Here is a 20,000-nt window from a genome sequence, read left to right as displayed (position 1 = left end):
AAGAAGAAGAAGAAGAAGAAGAAGAAGAAGAAGAAGAAGAAGAAGAAGAAGAAGAAGAAGAAGAAGAAGAAGAAGAAGAAGAAGAAGAAGAAGAAGAAGACGGAAAAAGGAAAGGAACGAAATAAAGGAAGAAAACAATGAAAAATAAAAAAAGTACTACAGTTACTACCACTACCACTACCACCACCACCACAACCACCACCACCAATACCACCGCCACCACTACCGCCAACGACGACCGCGACAACAAACATACGTACCGAGCCTGAAGCATATCACAGCGTCCCGCATGAACGATATAATGCACGAAAGAGAACTTGAACTGGGCACGAATGACAGTCTCGGGTCTCCATCAACACCTCTCGAGCGCCTCCTTCTGTGTCTGTCCGGCAAGGCACTCAATAAAACAGCACAAGGGGAGAGAGTAGGTGGAACTTGAGCGTGTTGGCGCCGCACTGATGTGTCGCAGTGTCCTCGTTACAATTAACTCGCCTCCAAGGGGTCTGCTTCAAAAGGAAAGAGGGGAGACGCAGAGGGGAGGCGCAACCTAACTCGATATACTTTAATTACGAGCGGCACACAACATTCGCTTTTATTACAACGAAACAAATGAATATATCGCTGCCTATACGTTTATTCTTTCACCTTCATCCTTTAGCTCTGTTTGTAACCAGGGACGGAGTGTCGTCAGTTTTCATTATTCTTACACATCTGCAGGGACACGTAACATTTTTCGCGCTTTTATTTCTGTCAGTCCAGTTAATGAAAGAAAATGTATTGCTCGAGACGACCAACGCGTGCACGACGCAAAACCATGCAGATAACGAAGAGAGTCATGGATCTCAATTCATTGGTTGCCTTTTTTTCTACTCGGTACTGGAAATGGCGAATCTGTCTTACAAAGAAAAAACGGAGACAAAAATGGGTAGCCAAGCATAAATTACGAACAGATAAGTGTAGTAAATAAAGACAGATGCTGAGGCTACGCTTGACTGGCGCACGGGCAGAGATTAAGATGAAGATGGTTAAGATTGAGAAATTAACGGATAGATGTAGGTGTAGATGTAGATGCGGAGCTATAGTCTTTGTATTGACAGATCTTTAAGGATTCCTCTTGTAGAAATTATATACATATATATATATATATATATATATATATATATATATATATATATATATATATATATATATATATATATATATATATATATATATATATATATATATATATATATATATATATATATATATATATATATATATATATATATATACATATATATATATATATGTTTACCGTAGAGCTTCTTTTATCTTCTTTTCTCTCTTCAGGTAAAGAGATTAAAATGGACAAATTAACAGGCCAACTCCCTCTTTCTCTTATGGATTCTGAGACTTCGACTGACTGGTTCACAGGCAAAGAGATTAACATGAAGAAATCAACAGCTACAAACAGGTAATATAGACAAATTAACAGGTATAGAGATTAAAACAGACAAATGAACTGGTCATCTCTATCTCTTATTCCAGCTGTCCTTGAGTGGTGGTGGTGGTGGTGGTGGTGGTGGTGTCAGTACATGCATCGTCCCCTTCATACCCAGCGCCCCCGTGCGTCTCCCCGGCACTTGCTCTCCTAACGAAGGCAGTCTCGGGAGGCAGTGGCGGTACTAAGAGAAGGGAGGAGCAGAGGGGCTGGAGGTGCATGAGGGAGATGGGCAGAGTAATGAAGAAGATAGGGAGGAAGGGAAGAATAGGGAATGTAGGCAGGAGTTAGAAACTAAGGAAAAGTAAGTTAATGTTGCTGAGTAAAGTGTAACAGAAAAGAAAGTCGGTAAGAAAAAAATGGGAGATGATTAGTGTCTGAGAAAGGAAAAATAAAGGAAGAATAAAATAATCAGGAAAGAAAAGGATTCGTCGAGCAAGATAATCGTAAAGAGAAGAAACATGTGGTTAGAGGAACAAAAGAATAGAAATTAGGAAATGGGAGTAAGAGAAGGAAGAAAAGGAGGTACATGTACTTAAGCCATAACGTTCATCTTTGTAATCCGAAAAGCACGGCCAGTCAAGATTACAAGTCACCAAGTAAATCCACATGTAAAACTAATGAAGCTCGCCTGTGCAAGGGTAATTGGAATAGTAAAGTAGCTATTTCGATAAAGGTACTGGACTGTATATTCTTCTTGGGTACTGCAATATATATTTCGCTCACGGTACTTCGAGATTCATGGTAGCAATTTCTGTGGCAATATAGAGCCAAACAAACCACTGAGAGAACCACCGGTAAAACGAAAGATATTAAACTTAACTAAACACTGCGTAGAAACATTACTTAAAGATGACTCGATTTTTGGTCAGGGAAAACATTCATGTGAAACAATAGATATTTGCTTGCATTCTCTTTAACACCAAATACAAATACACGACACTCTCTCTAACACTACGTTGAAATATTCGGCATTCATTCGTTTTAACACTAATAGAAATATTCATCATTTCTGTTTGACACCTGGTGGAAATGTCTGACACTCACTCTCTCTCTCTTTAGCACCATGCAGAAATATTTGACACGCACTCTACTTAGCTACCGGAAGAAATAAATATTCGACACCTACTATATCTAACACCAGCACGAAATAATCGACACATAATATATTTAACACCAAGTAGAAATATTGGACTCTTCTCCATTTCACAATGTATAGATATTGAACACATTTCACTTAAACAATACTGAAAAAAAAAAAAACATTTTCTCTCTTAACACTACTTGGAATCAGACACTACGACTCCAAGACCAAATAACCCTAAACTGCCAAATTTCCCACCACAGTACTACACGAGGCACCAAGAAACAAAGACAACTAAGTGAACGAAACCAGCACAAATTGCCTGCTGTCCTTGTCCATTCCCTGAGCAGTTTTCACCTCCCTCCATGGACGTCACCCTCCCCCTGCCTCACATCCCTTCCCTGCCCCTTGACCAACACCGGCTAGAAACGTCCTAAACTCAGTGATTCGTGGCTGATCCCAGAGGCAGTGAGGACAGGAGGGAGTTGCATCGCTTTCTCCTTCTTCTTTTTCTCCTCTTCCTTCGCTTTCTACTTTGCTTTGAGCCTTCTACGTAGCTATTCTTTCTCTTCCACTAGTAGTTAAGTGTAGGATGAATGTGTTCTTGTTGTTCTTCTCCTTCTCTTCCTCCTTCTTTGCCTTCTACTTTGCTTGAGCCTTTTACTCTGCTATCTTGTCTTTCCACTAGTAGTTAAGAATAGGATAGTTAAATTCAAACAGCCTGGTAAAGACCGCAATATCTGTTGCTGTTTGTATCCCTTAGCATTCCTCCTCCTTATCTTGATTTATTGTCACGTCTATGAAATACCTAAATCCTTCCCTCTCTTAGTTCTGTCCTCCTCATCTCTCCCGTGTGTCCTACCTAAGCAGCTACATAAAGAAGGATGAAAGATCAACAAGTGCATGACCATACAATTGTGAATGCCTGCCGTAAATACGAAGAATACTTAAGGTCACGGATACAGATGCGCCACAACAGTCCTTAATGGTGACACAAATATAAATAACAAAGCAAGAAAAGAAAAATTAAAATGAAGATAAAGAAAATCGAAGGCGAAATTTATAAAAAAAAAAAAAAAACATATAAAAAAAAAGACAGTTCAAGTGAAAAACAAAACAGGGAAAAAAATTTCAATCGGCAAAACAATAAAGCAATAGGAGAATATGAATGAGTGACAACACGTGGCTGGGGAAAATTGATGCTTTGGTTGTCATAAAAGCGGACAAGGGAAAAGAAACACACACACACACACACACACACACACACACACACACATGAAAAAAAATGTTGAGAGGGATACTGGCGTCACCAGGAGATTCACACTTTTGATAAATTACTGATGAAATAATACCAAACCGCTAATAGTCGGATCACAATATAAATTTTTCCCCTCGCTATGATCCCCTCCATCCTCTCTCTCTCTCTCTCTCTCTCTCTCTCTCTCTCTCTCTCTCTCTCTCTCTCTCTCTCTCTCTCTATTCGCTGTCATTTCGTTAAACAGCTTTGATTACAAAAGCAATTATCATTATTCCACTGACAAACAAACAATGATAGATAAACATTTCCTAAATGAATCTTTTTTTCCAATTAGTATAAAATCTTGTTTGAAGAGAGAGAGAGAGAGAGAGAGAGAGAGAGAGAGAGAGAGAGAGAGAGAGAGAGAGAGAGAGAGAGAGAGAGAGAGAGAGAGAGAGAGAGAGAGAGAGAGAGAGAGAGAGAGAGAGAGAGAGAGAAACACACATCCTTAAGACCTCCCTCAAAAGATTTACTATTAACACTACTACGGCACCGCTATTCAAAGTTTATTCTTATTGGCTTTACATTTGTATCTTGGCTTTTGGCGCACACTAATACTGCCAGCGGAAAACAAGACGCGCGCTCTGCTATACAGTGTGAAGAGGCTGGAGTGGCACGCGAGGTATGAGTCATGTGTCAGGTGAGAGGTGATGAGTCTCCTCTTCACAAGCAACACAGGTACGAGTAGGTGCTCTTGTCGAGGGGAGAGATAGAGAGAGAGAGAGAGAGAGGGGGGAGGAGGAGGGATGGAAGGGGAAGGCCGGGGGATGTGGAGATAATGGAGGATAAGGGGAAGTAAGAGGGACGGTTGCATATATGACGCAGGACGGTGATATTAAAATTGTTGAATATATTTTGAGGCAGGAGTGAAAATAAGTGTGGCCGACAATTTTAACGTGGAGGGTATGAAGAGGTGAGGGACCCACGTGCAGCCGTGTGGGCGTGTGAATCTCGGGGAGTGAGAGGAGGAGTGGGCGGCAGATAAGGCGGGGGCAACATGTCGGGGGTTACATTTCGATGGGGGGGTATCGGTAGTTGGCCTGGAAGGAAGGGGGAAGGAAGGAGGCCACAGAGAGGAAGAGAGAGAGGGAAATGGACTGCGTGGGCTGAGGGGCGGATTGGGGTGTATTTGTCTGGTATAGCGTGGGAGGAGACTGAAGTGACGTGGATAGGGAATGGAAGAAGCACGGTTTGGTGGCGGGGGTGGCTGGGTGGGTGGGTTGGCGGAGGGCATCGAAGGGGGTCGCCGGGAGGAGGGTGACTGGCGTGGGCGAATGAACGGGAGATGACAAAAGGCGAATAAGCAATCCTCCATGAACCTCGCCGGTGTCGCCTGTTCCCTCGGGCGGAGGACCCACCCCCTTACCCCTTAACTCTCTCCCCACGTCACCGCCTTCGTCTGCATCTCAAAGTGAAATGGGCAAAACAATGAACGAAACATATCTGCTTCAAGAATAAATAAATAAATAAAGAACAGTGTAACCATTCGCGTTGAAGATGCAGAATATGAAACAAAAGACATAACCTCTTATCAAAATTATGCCCTCCCCCCAACATGGCAGCTCCGGTAGTGACGTCACCAAGAAACCCAAATGTCAGCGGTGCTCTGAACCAGGAGGGGCGGGGCGCGACCACCGTCCGGAGGCAGGTAGGTATATATACAGGTGACGCGGCCTCGTCCCGTCCACTTCCCGTTGGGTCTCCACTCTCCGCGCACCTCGTGCCAGCACAGCAGCAACAGCAGCCCAGCTCGCTCCCTCGCTTTCTACATCTCCAGACACACACCTTTACCTCCAAGCCAGGTAAGTGCATCTACCTTTACTCGATTCGTAACGTCAGCTGTCGTGCACATGTCTAACCGGAGTGTGTGACGCCTTAGGTCACACTTGTCTCTCATTGGCCAACATTAACCAACTACTTGGAGAGTCTTGCATGCTCTCGTCTCCCTGATAATTCAGTCTTTTGCACCTTAATGAGGAATTAAGTGAGTGCCATCACGATGGCTGCGTCACGTGCTGAGACGCGGCCAAGGTGACGGCTGGCCTCGCCTCGCCTCCCGCGCCTCAGGAACTTCAACGCTTGACTTGCCGTCTTCATCTCGATCTTCCATGCGATTAATGATTAAAGAGAAGATTTTACTGCTGCTCACTCGTGTTCTCAGGCGGTATGAACTCTAACTCCACGCTGGCTTTACCTCTAGATGCGATGAGCTCGAAGAATGCCGAGCGGTGCTCCTTTATACAATAGTGACGCACACTGTGATCACTAATGCTGCATCACTCATTCACTCGTTCATTGAGAAAGGATGGAATATTTTATCGTTAAATGTACGAATCCGAAGCACTATTGCCCTCAGTAGGTTTTATGAATAAAAGAGCGGTGGGACGGCAAATGGCATGACGGCTTAATAGGCAGCGGCGAGGCGTGGCGGACCGAAACGCGACACGCTGCGGTGTGTCGGTAGTGTTTTACCGACAAGGCAGAGTACTGAAGATTGTCTTCCACTTGCCGGGTAAAAGTCTGACGTTAGGGTGTGTTTAGTGTTGCAGCACTGATAGGCGCGGTGCATGTGTAAGCTTTTGATGCTACCGGCGAAGATTATTTTTAAAGAAAGCACGGCTCCGTTAAGGGGATGAAGAAATAAACCAGTTAAAACAAATACTTCATGGGTTATTTTTTAAGAATATAACTGTTCAGATAGGAAGTTATAATCACAAGACAGTTATAAGGAGAACTAAAATTAAAGACATATGCCTATTTCTAAATTATATCGGGGCGTACTGCGGTGTTGATCAAATAACAGCTAATCAGGTGAAGGTGAGGTGCAAGAGGTGAGCACAACAGGTGAGGTTCTGCTGCAACATGCGGCATAACGTGCCAGAAGGAGGGGACGGATGTGACATGGATACAGCGGATACTTGCGAGGCAAAGCACCATACAACATTTTTTTTTTAATATACGGTAAAGTTCAGCGTCATAACTCGTTCTAGAATAAATGCAAGGAAAAGATGCCAGGATTTAGGGACGATGAATTAGACGATAAATTAAAAGATTTTCTGGCGGCAATAAATCTTCGCGGCCTCAGCCTTTCAGCTTGTGAACGGTGGCTTTGCATTCAGAGAATTCAGAGAAGCTGCATCAGCCAACCTTCTCACGCCAGGATCAAAGGCAACGATTACAAGCCCGCTAGCCGCGATGTCGGCAAGGTTTATTAAGAAACGCTTTGACAAAAAATTTAAAAGATGAATTTTTAAAAAAGAATTCCTTACTGCCAAAGATTATAATAATTCTTTAAAGAAAATAACAAATACTCGTTATTTTAGTTTCAAGATCACTGATACACGTCAGTTATTCAAATAACAATTGACTAAACAAATCCTAACTCTTCACTTGCAACAGATAATACAACAAACTTTAAAGAAGAGTCGCGACATGTCACGTTCTTTTCAATATCATTAATGCATATAACAATGAATTTAAAGATGGTGTACGCCTCGTGTCACGAAGTAAGACATCAGTGCAATGCACGTCTGAGGAATGTATCATGAACTGCATGGTCTTGCCTATGTTGTATTTGTGCCACGACTCAATGCAACCATGAGGCACCACACACCACACAGTCACGTAGTGATGTAAGGCTGTGTCTCACGTAAGGGCGCTTATTAGGGTGGTGGTGGTGGCAGCGGCAAAGGTGTGTGGAGCAACAGGCGGCTGTTGCTGCTGCAGCTGCTGCTAACGGTAACGGCCGGAGATTTGGTGCAACAGGTGATGGCAGTGCTAGGTTGTCTCATCATTACCAAAGACGTGTGCGTGTGCCGCGGTGTGGGGGAGGATGCCCAAGGCGTGGCAGAGGTGAGAGCACGGCTGGGGCTTGGTAGCCCGGCAAAACACTGATAGGACTTTTTTTTTTTTTACCAAGATGTTTTTCTCGCTTGTTCTACCTCTTTTTCATATTTAATTCACGTCGATTGGGAAGTCTGCAAGTTAGGTAAAATTCACAGAATGTATCCACGAATCTAATAGAAATCAAGAAACAAAAACAATTTTAACCTAAACAAACGCTTCACATCAACTTCAGCGAACATTAAACAAACAACAACATTAGGATAAAAAAAAGATTGCCAGTATATTTCGCATAAAAAAGACACGAATTTCTTTAACATGGTTTAAATTTCTACACAATACCGTTTTTCCCATTAGCAAGGTGAGACAGAGAGAGAGAGAGAGAGAGAGAGAGAGAGAGAGAGAGAGAGAGAGAGAGAGAGAGAGAGAGAGAGAGAGAGAGAGAGAGAGAGAGAGAGAGAGAGAGAGAGAGAGAGAGAGAGAGAGAGAGAGCTGATCTCAATACCAGTAATGCTTCACGTTTTGGGTCGCCGCCTCGATGCAAATAAAACTCAGGTGTCACTTCCACCTGTGCGCTGCCTGTCACCTGCCAATCGCCGCTGGTCACCGCTGCCCTAACCCAATCAGGCGGCCATGCGGGGACTGGCTGATCACACACTAACAGCTGGTTCAAGGTTCAACACACACACACACACACACACACACACACACACACACACACACACACACACATTACACTTTTCAACATGAGAATTATACTTCGCAATCGCTTTTGCGTTCTCACAGCAGTAAATAGATGAATAAATAGTTAAAGAATTAAATATATACACAGTTGCGGTGTTAGCACGCCTATCTGGCCATATTCCGCATGCTGGGTGGTGTTTCAGTGCTAAAACGAGCGGCCAAGTTCATTAGATTCATTAAGGCTTGTGTGTGTGTGTTTGTGTGTGTGTGTGTGTGTGTGTGTGTGTGTGTGTGTGTGTGTGTGTGTGTGTGTGTGTGTGTGTGTGTGTGTGTGTGTGTGTGTGTGTGTGTGTGTGTGTGTGTGTGTGTGTGTGTGGAAAGACAGAATTTTTAATGTGAGATAAATAAATGAAAATTTCAATTCTTGTGGGCTGATGAGTAAACACCTGGTGAGTAATTATGATGCAATTAATAGCACAGCAATAGGAATACCATCACCACTACCAACAACAGCAACAACAACAACAACAACGACAACAACAACAACAACAACAACAACAACAACAACATTATTATTATTATTACAGTTACAACAATAACATTAATATACCATTAATAAAACAATTACCACAAAAGACAACACACTAAAAACAAACACATAAAACAACAACGACAAAAAAATAAAACGGAATCCTATACGATACATTACGACACTGCAATAAAGCAAAATTACATTCTACCACACACACACACACACACACGAAAAAAAAAAAAAGGCAGACTCAATTTCCTTTCGATTATAAAAAGTAAAAAAAAAAAAAAAAGAGAGAAAAAAAAACTAAAATTCAGTTCCCAAAAGCGGCCCAGGAGTCCGGACCAAAACACGCCTCGGATCGATGACCGACGCGGGGAAACACACCGGTGAATAAAACTTGGTGGCCCGTCGTGACCTGTGCATCGAGGGGCGCGGGAACCTGCCGAGAGGGAGTGGAAGGAGGGATGGGTGTGTGGAGGCGGTGGCTGGCCCCAACAGGAGGACGGGAGGGGAAGGAGCGGCGGTCTGGGATGCGGCCAAGTTCATTAGATTCATTAAGGCTTGTGTGTGTGTGTGTGTGTGTGTGTGTGTGTGTGTGTGTGTGTGTGTGTGTGTGTGTGTGTGTGTGTGTGTGTGTGTGTGTGTGTGTGTGTGTGTGTGTGTGGAAACTCTCTTCCCACTACAGGTTATTCCAATTTTTAATTTAGTCTTTGCTCCTCTCTCTCTCTCTCTCTCTCTCTCTCTCTCTCTCTCTCTCTCTCTCTCTCTCTCTCTCTCTCTCTCTCTCTCTCTCTCTCTCTCTCTCTCTCTCTCTCTCTCTCTCTCTCTCTCTCACTTCTCTTTTTCATTCTTCAAACTCTACTAACGGTGCAGTTTCTTGCTCTCTTCTTTTTCTCTCCCCTCTTTCCCCCTTGCCCTCCTCGCCTCTAGGCACACTTCCCCTCTTCCCCTGGCCACAGTGTGCTGTTAGCTAAAACCGGCGGAGAATTCTCTCCCGCTTTTTCCCATGCAAGTAGAAACAAGGAGCCATCGTGCCAGGATTTAAAAAAGGCAAGAACCAAAATAACTGAGATTTTAATGGAATCTGAGGAAAGAGCAAACGAGAAAACTTAAATCGTCCGAGTTAGCCTAGAATTTTTTTTCTTTCCAACAATGGTTACTCTCTCTCTCTCTCTCTCTCTCTCTCTCTCTCTCTCTCTCTCTCTCTCTCTCTCTCTCTCTCTCTCTCTCTCTCTCGACATTTAATCTATATGAAATGTCCCCAGCGGGAAATATTTAGGTTCGGTTTTCCTTGAGTGTGTGTGTGTGTGTGTGTACAATGAGACTTAGTAGAAAGAAAAATCTAATTCCACACACACACACACACACACACACACACACACACACACACACACACACACACACACACACACACACACACACACACACACACACACACACTGGTTTCCAAATACTCGAGGTTAAAGGAAGGAACAGAAAAACTTTCCCACATCTAGGAAGTTTTACTTACAAAAGCGGGGAAGCGTGGGAATGAATCTGACCAAAGAAAGAAAACTAAAAAAGAAAAAAATACAACAAATGTAAATAATAAGAAAAATCGACATAGCACAAAAAAAGATAAATTTCAGTTCAGAGAGAGAGAGAGAGAGAGAGAGAGAGAGAGAGAGAGAGAGAGAGAGAGAGAGAGAGAGAGAGAGAGAGAGAGAGAGAGAGAGAGAGAGAGAGAGAGAGAGACCTTCGTTTCATTTTCTTCTCGTAGCTTTATGGAACAGAGGAGGAGGAGGAGGAGGAGGAGGAGGAGGAGGAGGAGGAGGACGAGGAGGAGGACCCACAAAACCAAGGGCAGACAAGAAGGAACACACTGGCCACTAAATCAAGCTCATAAAAACATCCGAGAGGCCTGAAAAAACTTAACCCTGGCCGGAGTTTGAGATGTGTGTCACCCACCGAAGTGCATGGAAAGTAGGGAGGGAGAGAGAAATATAGGAACAGAGAGGAGGCGAGGCAGGGATGTACGAGCGAGGAAAGGTTAAGGAAGAAAGAATGGAAAGACAGGGTTGGAACAAAGAGTGTGGGAGGTATGGAGGTGTACAAGGAGGAGGGAGACAAAGGCATGGAAGTAGAAAAGAAAGGATGAGAAAAGAGAGGGGGAAAAGAGTCAAGACGGGACAGACGGTCGAGAAAAGCGAAGGAATGGAAGTGTGACGATGAATAATAGCGATGAGGAGAGAAAGGAAAGGAATGAGGGTTTAAAAGTGCAAGGGGCGAAGATATTAGTTGAAAATGGACAGGTGGAGAAAGGCAGGGAATGAATGGCGAGGCGAGGGGAATGTAATGAAAGTGTAGAGAAGCGGCTAGTGTGTTGAGTAAGAGATGGAAAGCAAGAAGTGACTTAAGATGATGAAGAAGTGAAAGAAGAATGAATGACACTGAAAAAAAAAGATAAAGAAAGGAACAATGAGAAAATAATAATGGAAGAAGAGAAGAGAAACGAAGGAATGGTAAACAGTGATGCTGAAGACGTGAAAGGAGAAGCTGGGAATAAGTGAAGCAGGGACGAGAGGAAAAATAAGGAACAGCTACCGGTGAGAGGAGAATGTAAATGAAAGGAAGAGGTGAGGAGGAAGTGATGAATTCTGTGTAAGTGTACGTGTGTGTGTGTGTGTGTGTGTGTGTGTGTGTGTGTGTGTGTGTGTGTGTGTGTGTGTGTGTGTGTGTGTGTGTGTGTGTGTGTGTGTGTGTGTGTGTGTGTGTGTAGTGGCGGGGGCGGCAGTTCATCTATCAGCAGAGGAGTAAAGTTGACAATTTATGTAGTAAAAAGTATGGATCCGGAATGCATACCCCTTCAAAAAATATTGACAAATAACCGAACACTCACCGGCACATTCCCACGCGATAACAGCAGTGACAAATACAAGTTACAAATATCCACAGGAAAAAGAAGAAAAAAAAAACGGAAAAAAACGAAAAATAAATAAATAAAAAAAAACGCATATAAAATAACAGTATCTGGCTGGCAAATCTTCGCACATAAACAACATGGAGGCAATCAAAATGTCCAGATAAAAGAACAACACTAGAAACATCGCGCTGATAAGAGAGAGTTGGAGTTAAAAGAAAATATACAAACTGTTCTATTTGTGTGTGGCTTTTTATTCTCTCTCTCTCTCTCTCTCTCTCTCTCTCTCTCTCTCTCTCTCTCTCTCTCTCTCTCTCTCTCTCTCTCTCTCTTTTTTTTGCTTCTCTTAAGCTTGTCGCGTGGTGAGGTGTGCGTGTGTGCGCGCTCCCCTTGAAAACCAGACGATGGGTGATTTAGACGAGTCCCAGTGAGTAATCGACGGGCCCATGGATACTACTGGGGAAAGAGGAAGCTGGGAGGGAGGGAGGGAGGGAGGGAGGGAGGGAGGGAGGGAGAGAGAGAGAGAGAGAGAGAGAGAGAGAGAGAGAGAGAGAGAGAGAGAGAGAGAGAGAGAGAGAGAGAGAGAGAGAGAGAGAGAGAGAGAGAGAGAGAGAGAGAGAGAGAGAGAGAGAGAGCATTCATTCCACTGGCTCTTTGTTTCTCTCCCCTGTACATACCCCATGTCATCTGACTTATTCATACATACATACATACATACATACACCATGCGTATATATAGTTCTGGATTTCTACATGCACCTTTTAACAAATACACCTATACTCTCTCTCTCTCTCTCTCTCTCTCTCTCTCTCTCTCTCTCTCTCTCTCTCTCTCTCTCTCCCTCCGCTTTAGAAAGACACAATTCGTCAAAACTGACAAGCCCTAAGCGAGTGTGTGACATCACCACAATTCATTCATTTATTTCTTGCTTTCATCAAGTAAAAACTATAATTTGCTAGGTGAAGGGACGATGGCAGAAGACGCACTGAGGTGATATACAGGTGTGTGTTTAAAGGACAGGAGAGGCAGAGGTAACAGGAGTGGGGGAGTTAAGTAAGGGTTAAAGTGATGAAGGAAAGGAAAGTAGGAGGAAAATCAAAGTCTTGTCAAAGCGGAAAATTTGATCTCGTAAATAAAGCTTGGCATAACATTTTTCCTGAAGGTTATGATACAGTGTAGTGGTTGTTCACGTCCCACTCATCCTTTTCTTTCCTGCCCTCATCCTCTTCCTCCTCATCCTCCCTGTACTCTTCCTCACCCTAGCCAGCTCCCTCCAGTGCAGTCCCTCTACTCCACTAAATGCTGGTGTTCTTCCTCCTCCTCCTCCTCCTCCTCCTCCTTCTCCTCCTCCTTCAATCCTACCCTCAACTACATATCTTCCCTATATATCTTCCTTGCACGCACGATTACTTCCAACACTTCCTCCTACTTCTCTTCATGCTACACACACACACACACACACACACACACACACACACACACACACACACACACACCAATTAATATTCTCCCCTGCTTCCCTTCCATTCTCTCACTTCGTCCACCTCATCTTCTCTCACGTGCCCTTCCTTCCTTTCTTCTTGCACCTCCTTCACCTGCTTCCTTCCTACCTGCGACGCTAATTAAACACCTTCCGTCACACATCTGGCCGAGAGAGAGAGAGAGAGAGAGAGAGAGAGAGAGAGAGAGAGAGAGAGAGAGAGAGAGAGAGAGAGAGAGAGAGAGAGAGAGAGAGAGAGAGAGAGAGAGAGAGAGAGAGAGAGAGAGAGAGAGAGAGAGAGAGAGAGAAACTATCGCTACCTGTGCCTCCTCACCTGTAGGGAGATAATATACAGACCCAAGGTAACGGTCTGGCGGCTTCTAGGTTCACTAGGGTGAGAGCATAACGTAATCTCGAACGCCGCCGTGTGAGCCCTCGAGTTAATCTAATGGATACGCCGCCGCCGCTAAAGTAACGTAGAAGGGAATAGTGGTATACTGTATGGGTGGTGGTGGTGGTGGTGGTGGTGGTGGTGGTGGTGGTGGTGGTGGTAGTAGCTTGTTTGTATATACCTGAATATGAAAGTCGTGTTTTATTATTATTATTATCATTATTATTATTATTATTATTATCATTACAATTATTATTATTGCTATTTATATTATTATTTATATGAGTATGTGTGGTGTTTTAAGTGGAGGAATATTCCGTGTGTGTGTGTGTGTGTGTGTGTGTGTGTGTGTGTGTGTGTGTGTGTGTGTGTGTGTGTGTGTGTGTGTGTGTGTGTGTGTGTGTGTGTGTGTGTGTGTGTGTGTGTGTGTGTGTGTGTGTCTGCGCGCGCGCGCGCGTGTAGATATTTCAAAGAAGTGTGTGGGAAAAAGATATATAAAAAATTTTGCATGCACTATCTCGAAAACACACACACACACACACACGTGTTGCACAGATGATTTACGCTGATGGGGAAAAAATTGCAATACAAAATAAAACACGAGAGAGAGAGAGAGAGAGAGAGAGAGAGAGAGAGAGAGAGAGAGAGAGAGAGAGAGAGAGAGAGAGAGAGAGAGTTAAAAAAAATGCCAAGCGGGTAAAGAGGAAAATCGGGGAGACAGGAGGAGGAGGAGGAGGAGGAGGAGGAGGAGGAGGAGGAGGAGGAGGAGGAGGAGGAGGAGGAGGAGGAGGAGGAGGAGGAGGAGGAGGAGGAGGAGGAAGAGGAGGAGGAGGAGGAGGAGAACCAGAAGAAGCAGAACCAGATGAAGCAGAACCAGATGAAGCAGAACCAGATGAAGCAGATCACGAAGCAGATCAAGAAGAAGCAAGAGCAGGAAGAGAAACATGAAGAGCAACAGAAGCATAAGCAAGGGGAGGGAGAGGCAGGCTAAAGAGATATGAGACGAGGGAAGGAGGGACGGAACGCGAGCAGGATCCAGGCCTAGGTGTGATGAGCCTTTAAATAATCGGCACTGGCACCATGTCGCTTCATTAACAGGTGGCGAGGGAACATACACACACACACACACACACACACACACACACACACACACACACACACACACACACACACACAGCATCCGTGAGCGACAACAGAATCAACTTCGATATAACTAAACCTATTTCTTATTGACTTTGTAGCCAGATTGAACTGGAGGAGGAGGAGGAGGAGGAGGAGGAGGAGGAGGAGGAGGAGGAGGAGGAGGAGGAGGAGGAATTTGATAAAAAGAAATAGAGAGAAAGGAAATTGTGTGTAGGATGAGAGAGAGAGAGAGAGAGAGAGAGAGAGAGAGAGAGAGAGAGAGAGAGAGAGAGAGAGAGAGAGAGAGAGAGAGAGAGAGAGAGAGAGAGAGAGAGAGAGAGAGAGAGAGAGGAAGACGAACAGGAAGAGAAAACCGAATCAAATTTGTACGAGAAAAAAAAAAAAAAAACAGCGAACTGAATCTAAACAAAAAAAAAAAAAAAAAACGTAGCTACTTGGAAATACACACACACACACACACACACACACACACACACACACACACACACACACACACACACACACACACAGACCCCCTTCACCAAACAACACAATCACATCATACGCGCTCCTTTATCTCAGGGACTGCCACGTGTAAGCCTGGTGGCTTCTTGCAGCTTCCCTTATTTCTTATGTTCTTATGCACAATCTCTCTCTCTCTCTCTCTCTCTCTCTCTCTCTCTCTCTCTCTCTCTCTCTCTCTCTCTCTCTCTCTCTCTCTCACCTTGGAAAATAAATACATCAACTAAATTAGAGCCGGACAGAGACACGTTATCAAGCCACACAGAATCATAATCCTTGTGGCTGCAATATATCACACAACTTTCCTCCTACATACGTGCGTGCTGCTCCTTGCCCACGCTGTCACTCCTCTCACTTATTCACTCCCTCATCCTCTGTTCGTCTCACTCATCCTCTCTCTCTCTCTTTTTTTTTTCCGCTCCTCACGCCCTTCTGTCATTCTCCTCCCTTGTTCGTCTCACTTTTTCACTCTTTTTCTCTTCACTCGCTTCCTTATTTGACCTTTCCACTCTTGTTTCTTCTTTTCCTTACCTTCCTTTCCTCCCACCACTCATTCCCTCTTTCTGTAGTCTATACTTCCTTGCCCTCCCTTTCTCTACACTTCCTCTCTCTCTCTCTCTCTCTCTCTCTACGTTCTCTCTTTTCTCCTCAGTCTTGTCGCCCCTCACTTCCTCACTCTCTGTTTTCCCAACCACAACGTCCCTCATTTTCCCCACGCCTCTTTACTCTCTCTCTCTCTCTCTCTCTCTCTCTCTCTCTCTCTCTCTCTCTCTCTCTCTCTCTCTCTCTCTCTCTCTCTCTCTCTCTCTCTCTCTCTCTCTCTCAAGCCTCACTTCACGACAAACAAGTTCATCATTGCAATCACCGCACCCACTAAACCTCGTGTGTCTGTCCCGCTTCCTCTTCGCTCAGCTGGAAAATGAGGAGCTGGAGAAGAAAAAAGAATGCGTGGCCCTCGCTTGGTTCCTGACAGACCCAGCGATGACCACCTCCTCCTCCTCCTCCTCCTCCTCCTGGCGACTCCTATAGTGGTCTGCTGCTGGTTTCAGGACTACTATGTCTCCTGCAGATGACGGGGCAATGGGCCGAGGAGGAAAGGCACTAAATTTGGGACAGGGAAAGTAGAGAGATTGAGAGGAAGGATCGGAGAATAGGGTCGGGGAATAACAACAGTAGAATGAATTAATAAGTTTCGTAAAGTTCTGAAAGGAAAATAAGAGCAAATGAAACTAGAAAAATATGAATAAGACATCAAGGCAAACTGGATGTAAAAGGAACAATTGTTACAATCGCATCTGACAAAAACGCATACATTCACCCGTACTAATCTATCTGCCAACCTGTCTTTGTCCGTCTACCTGTTCCTGTCTGTTTGCCTTCCTATTTGTCTGTCTGTCTGAAGAATACACCAGAAAAAAATTCGTAACCAATTTCAATATCGTTCTTATAAAAGGGTGGATTTGGAGTTTGGGCAGCGGAACCTACTGATTAGACTTCGAGACTTATTTGAATATTAATGTGGATCCAAGACATGTTTTTTCAACTTCGTCAAATGTTCCTTCCCTTAACCCTTCCTTCTTTGGAAATTCCTTCCGAGTTGCGGAGGCATGCGATCTTTGCCTCTTAGTAACGTCGTGTATAACTACCATGTCTTTTTTTAGTTTTTTTATCATGACAAGAGGAGGCAAAGACGGCAGCCATGATCGCGTTATTCTGTACTCCATTGCGAAAACATATGATATAAAACAGAATCAAACAATTGGTAGTAAAGAAAGGAGAAAATGGAGATTCTGCACCACCATTAGAAAGGAATACATCAGAAAACCTATACTTCATAAGGCTGACAAAAAGATTAATATTATTCGTGAAAGGAGAAACTTTTAGTGAAGCAAAACAGAAAGGAGAGGGAGAATCTGGATCACTTACGGCAATCCCAAGAACAAAACCATAACAATTTCACGCAAACTAATCATAACACACAAGTTTAAGCAATAGAATGATAAAGAAAAACATAAACCACAATCTCCCCTCCTCCTTCCAGCGCCCTTCATTTGGCAATCCGCTAATTAAACGTTAACAATTGTAAGGCGATCATTAACTTAACGGACACACCCCTGATCACTCCCCTCGCGTTCCCCTTCAGTGCTTTATTACATTCTCCATCACCCGGGGCGTCTCCCAAGGCTAGCGTCCCACTTAAACCTCGGGGTAGGAAACAGGGATAACCGCTCTTAGTCTGTACGGCAATACGGGACTTCCTTCAGGGGTTCTCAGGATCACGCCAGCAGCAAAGGAGCGCGCGAGAAACATTAGTGTATTCCCTGAAGGCATGCCCGACACATCACAAGGTATTGGTAAGGGTCCAAGGTGCTCGTCTAGGGAACACTTAGCCATGTTCCTAAGCCACTGTGGTAGAGAGAAACAGGACCCCAGGGAGATGAAAGAGGAAAGGTACGGAGGTGAGATAGAAAGACGGTGTTTAACAAGACAACGCTTTCCCCGCCATTCCTTCTCCTACCTCCAGTTTCTTTCTTATGTAATAGGTACTTTTAAAATTATCATAGCGGATTTTTTTTTATTCTTTTTACAGCAACGTGTGCACTTGTGGTGAATAGATTACATTTGTTTTGACGAAAGATAATCCAAATCGTCATCCTAACTGGTATTATGATGATTATATTTATTAGTATCATCATCGTAATTATGTACCATTCCCCCACACTACTAAAATCCTTGAGACTATTAGAACTGTTCTCCGAGTATATTTAAACATGAAATTCACCGCCACAAAATCAGTCACGCACATAGTTACTAATCCCCATATAGAGCATTTAGTTAATAGAGAGGGAAAAACTACTCTCCATATAGAGTACTTACAGTTAAAAGAAAAAAAAACTCAAACAGCAAAAAAATTAAAATAGCACATATTTCTAACAACACCACAGCCAACAAAATCCTTGAAAGTTCCTGGACATCAAAAATCATCAAAAAAAATTAAAAATGTAACGAGTAACAACACAAAACATGCAATACGGCTGCTGAAGACAAATTAAACATGATAAACCTTCCCATAGAAATGAGCTGCGGGGTAAACCTGCCTAAGGGGACAAGCAGGGGTGAATACATAACTTGCACTAACAATAGCAACACACACACACACACACACACACACACACTCCCTCAAGGCAACATAAGCCCCAGAAAGCAGATTGGCAGCGGGTCCTTTTCGCAACGTCCCGCCGGCAGCCGCAGTGAGGACGATGACAAGCGTTAAATTATCGCCGTGAGACTCGACTGGTTCCAAACGAGGCAGTTACTGTTTGATTGATGGTTACCCACCGGCCGTGTAGCCAGCGAGGGAAGCCGACTCGGGAAAGATGAAGAGGAAAATAGAAACTTACGACGAGAGAGAGAGAGAGAGAGAGAGAGAGAGAGAGAGAGAGAGAGAGAGAGAGAGAGAGAGAGAGAGAGAGAGAGAGAGAGAGAGAGAGAGATGGGAAAAAGCTGAGGAAAAAGTTATTGGTTTCTCTCTCTCTCTCTCTCTCTCTCTCTCTCTCTCTCTCTCTCTCTCTCTCTCTCTCTCTCTCTCTCTCTCTCTCTGCTTCTCTCGTTCTGTCTCGATGTTGTGGGGAAAGCAAGGTAAGAGGAGGCAGGATTAGGCCTTTGTTGTTGGTTGATGAGATGTTTCAGGTGAGAGAAAGAGCCGTGGATGAGCTCCTACTGTGTGTGTGTGTGTGTGTGTGTGTGTGTGTGTGTGTGTGTGTGTGTGTGTGTGTGTGTGTGTGTGTGTGTGTGTGTGTGTGTGTGTGCCTCTGTATCTCTATGAACAAACACACACTCTCTCTCTCTCTCTCTCTCTCTCTCTCTCTCTCTCTCTCTCTCTCTCTCTCTCTCTCTCTCTCTCTCTCTCTCTTTCTTGTAAACACCAAGCCACCCACCCACCCACCCACACACCCACACACACACACACACACACACACACACACACATTAAACATCCCTCTTCCTCCTACTCTGTCCATTCTTTATTTCTGTCAGCGCACGCACCCACACCCACCCACCCACACACACACACACACACACACACACACACACACACACACACACACACACACAGCCACAGGTAAGCAAGAGTTTAGTTCACCTTACCCTGGACAGCTGGCTAATTACAGGTGTAAGAAGTGCGTAGCCTGGAGGGAGGATTAGACAAGAAGAGGTAAATGCGCACACTCTGCGGGAAGAAGAGAGCGAATATCTAGTCACAGCACAGAGGATAAACAGGCCAGTCAGAGGAGTGGAGGACGGAGAGGAGCTAGGAGGAGGAGAAGCTATAAGACAGGAAGACAGATGAACGCAAGCGAAGAACAAACAACAGCAGTCCTAATTGAAGCTGCTCGTGATAAACCTAAGATGAGATGTAGGATAGTGAAGGTAGTTACTCACCCTCATTTATCTAAATCTCTTCAGACGAAACGTGAAGGAAATAAAAGTAAAAATTAAAAGTAAAATAAATATAAAAAAAAAAATAGAAAAAAACAATAAAAATAACATGGTATTTTCGATAGGAAGTAAACAAAAAACGAAACAAATAAACTATCTTTACGTTTACTACTGCCAGAGCTGACCAAGCAAAGCCACATCAGCACTAATAACCGACATT

At 44.0% G+C, this 20,000-nt stretch overlaps 2 protein-coding genes across 2 annotated transcripts in view; one reads left to right on the top strand and one right to left on the bottom strand.

Annotated features, from left to right (window-relative positions):
• Positions 1-20,000, bottom strand: part of LOC135102990 (sulfotransferase 1E1-like) — a 101,383-nt gene that overhangs the window by 65,044 nt on the left and 16,339 nt on the right. The gene's annotated exons all lie outside the window — the stretch shown is intronic.
• Positions 5,510-20,000, top strand: part of LOC135103009 (FMRFamide-related neuropeptides-like) — an 83,354-nt gene continuing 68,863 nt past the window's right edge. The window contains exon 1 of the mRNA XM_064008852.1: positions 5,510-5,666. The gene's annotated coding sequence lies outside the window, so the exon portion shown is untranslated. The remainder of the gene's footprint in view (positions 5,667-20,000) is intronic.

The sequence above is a fragment of the Scylla paramamosain genome, chromosome 1 (genome assembly GCF_035594125.1).
Source record: "Scylla paramamosain isolate STU-SP2022 chromosome 1, ASM3559412v1, whole genome shotgun sequence".
Classification (NCBI taxonomy): Eukaryota; Metazoa; Arthropoda; class Malacostraca; order Decapoda; family Portunidae; genus Scylla; species Scylla paramamosain.
Note: the sequence above shows the minus strand (reverse complement) of the source record. Positions and strands in the feature narration are given on the sequence as shown.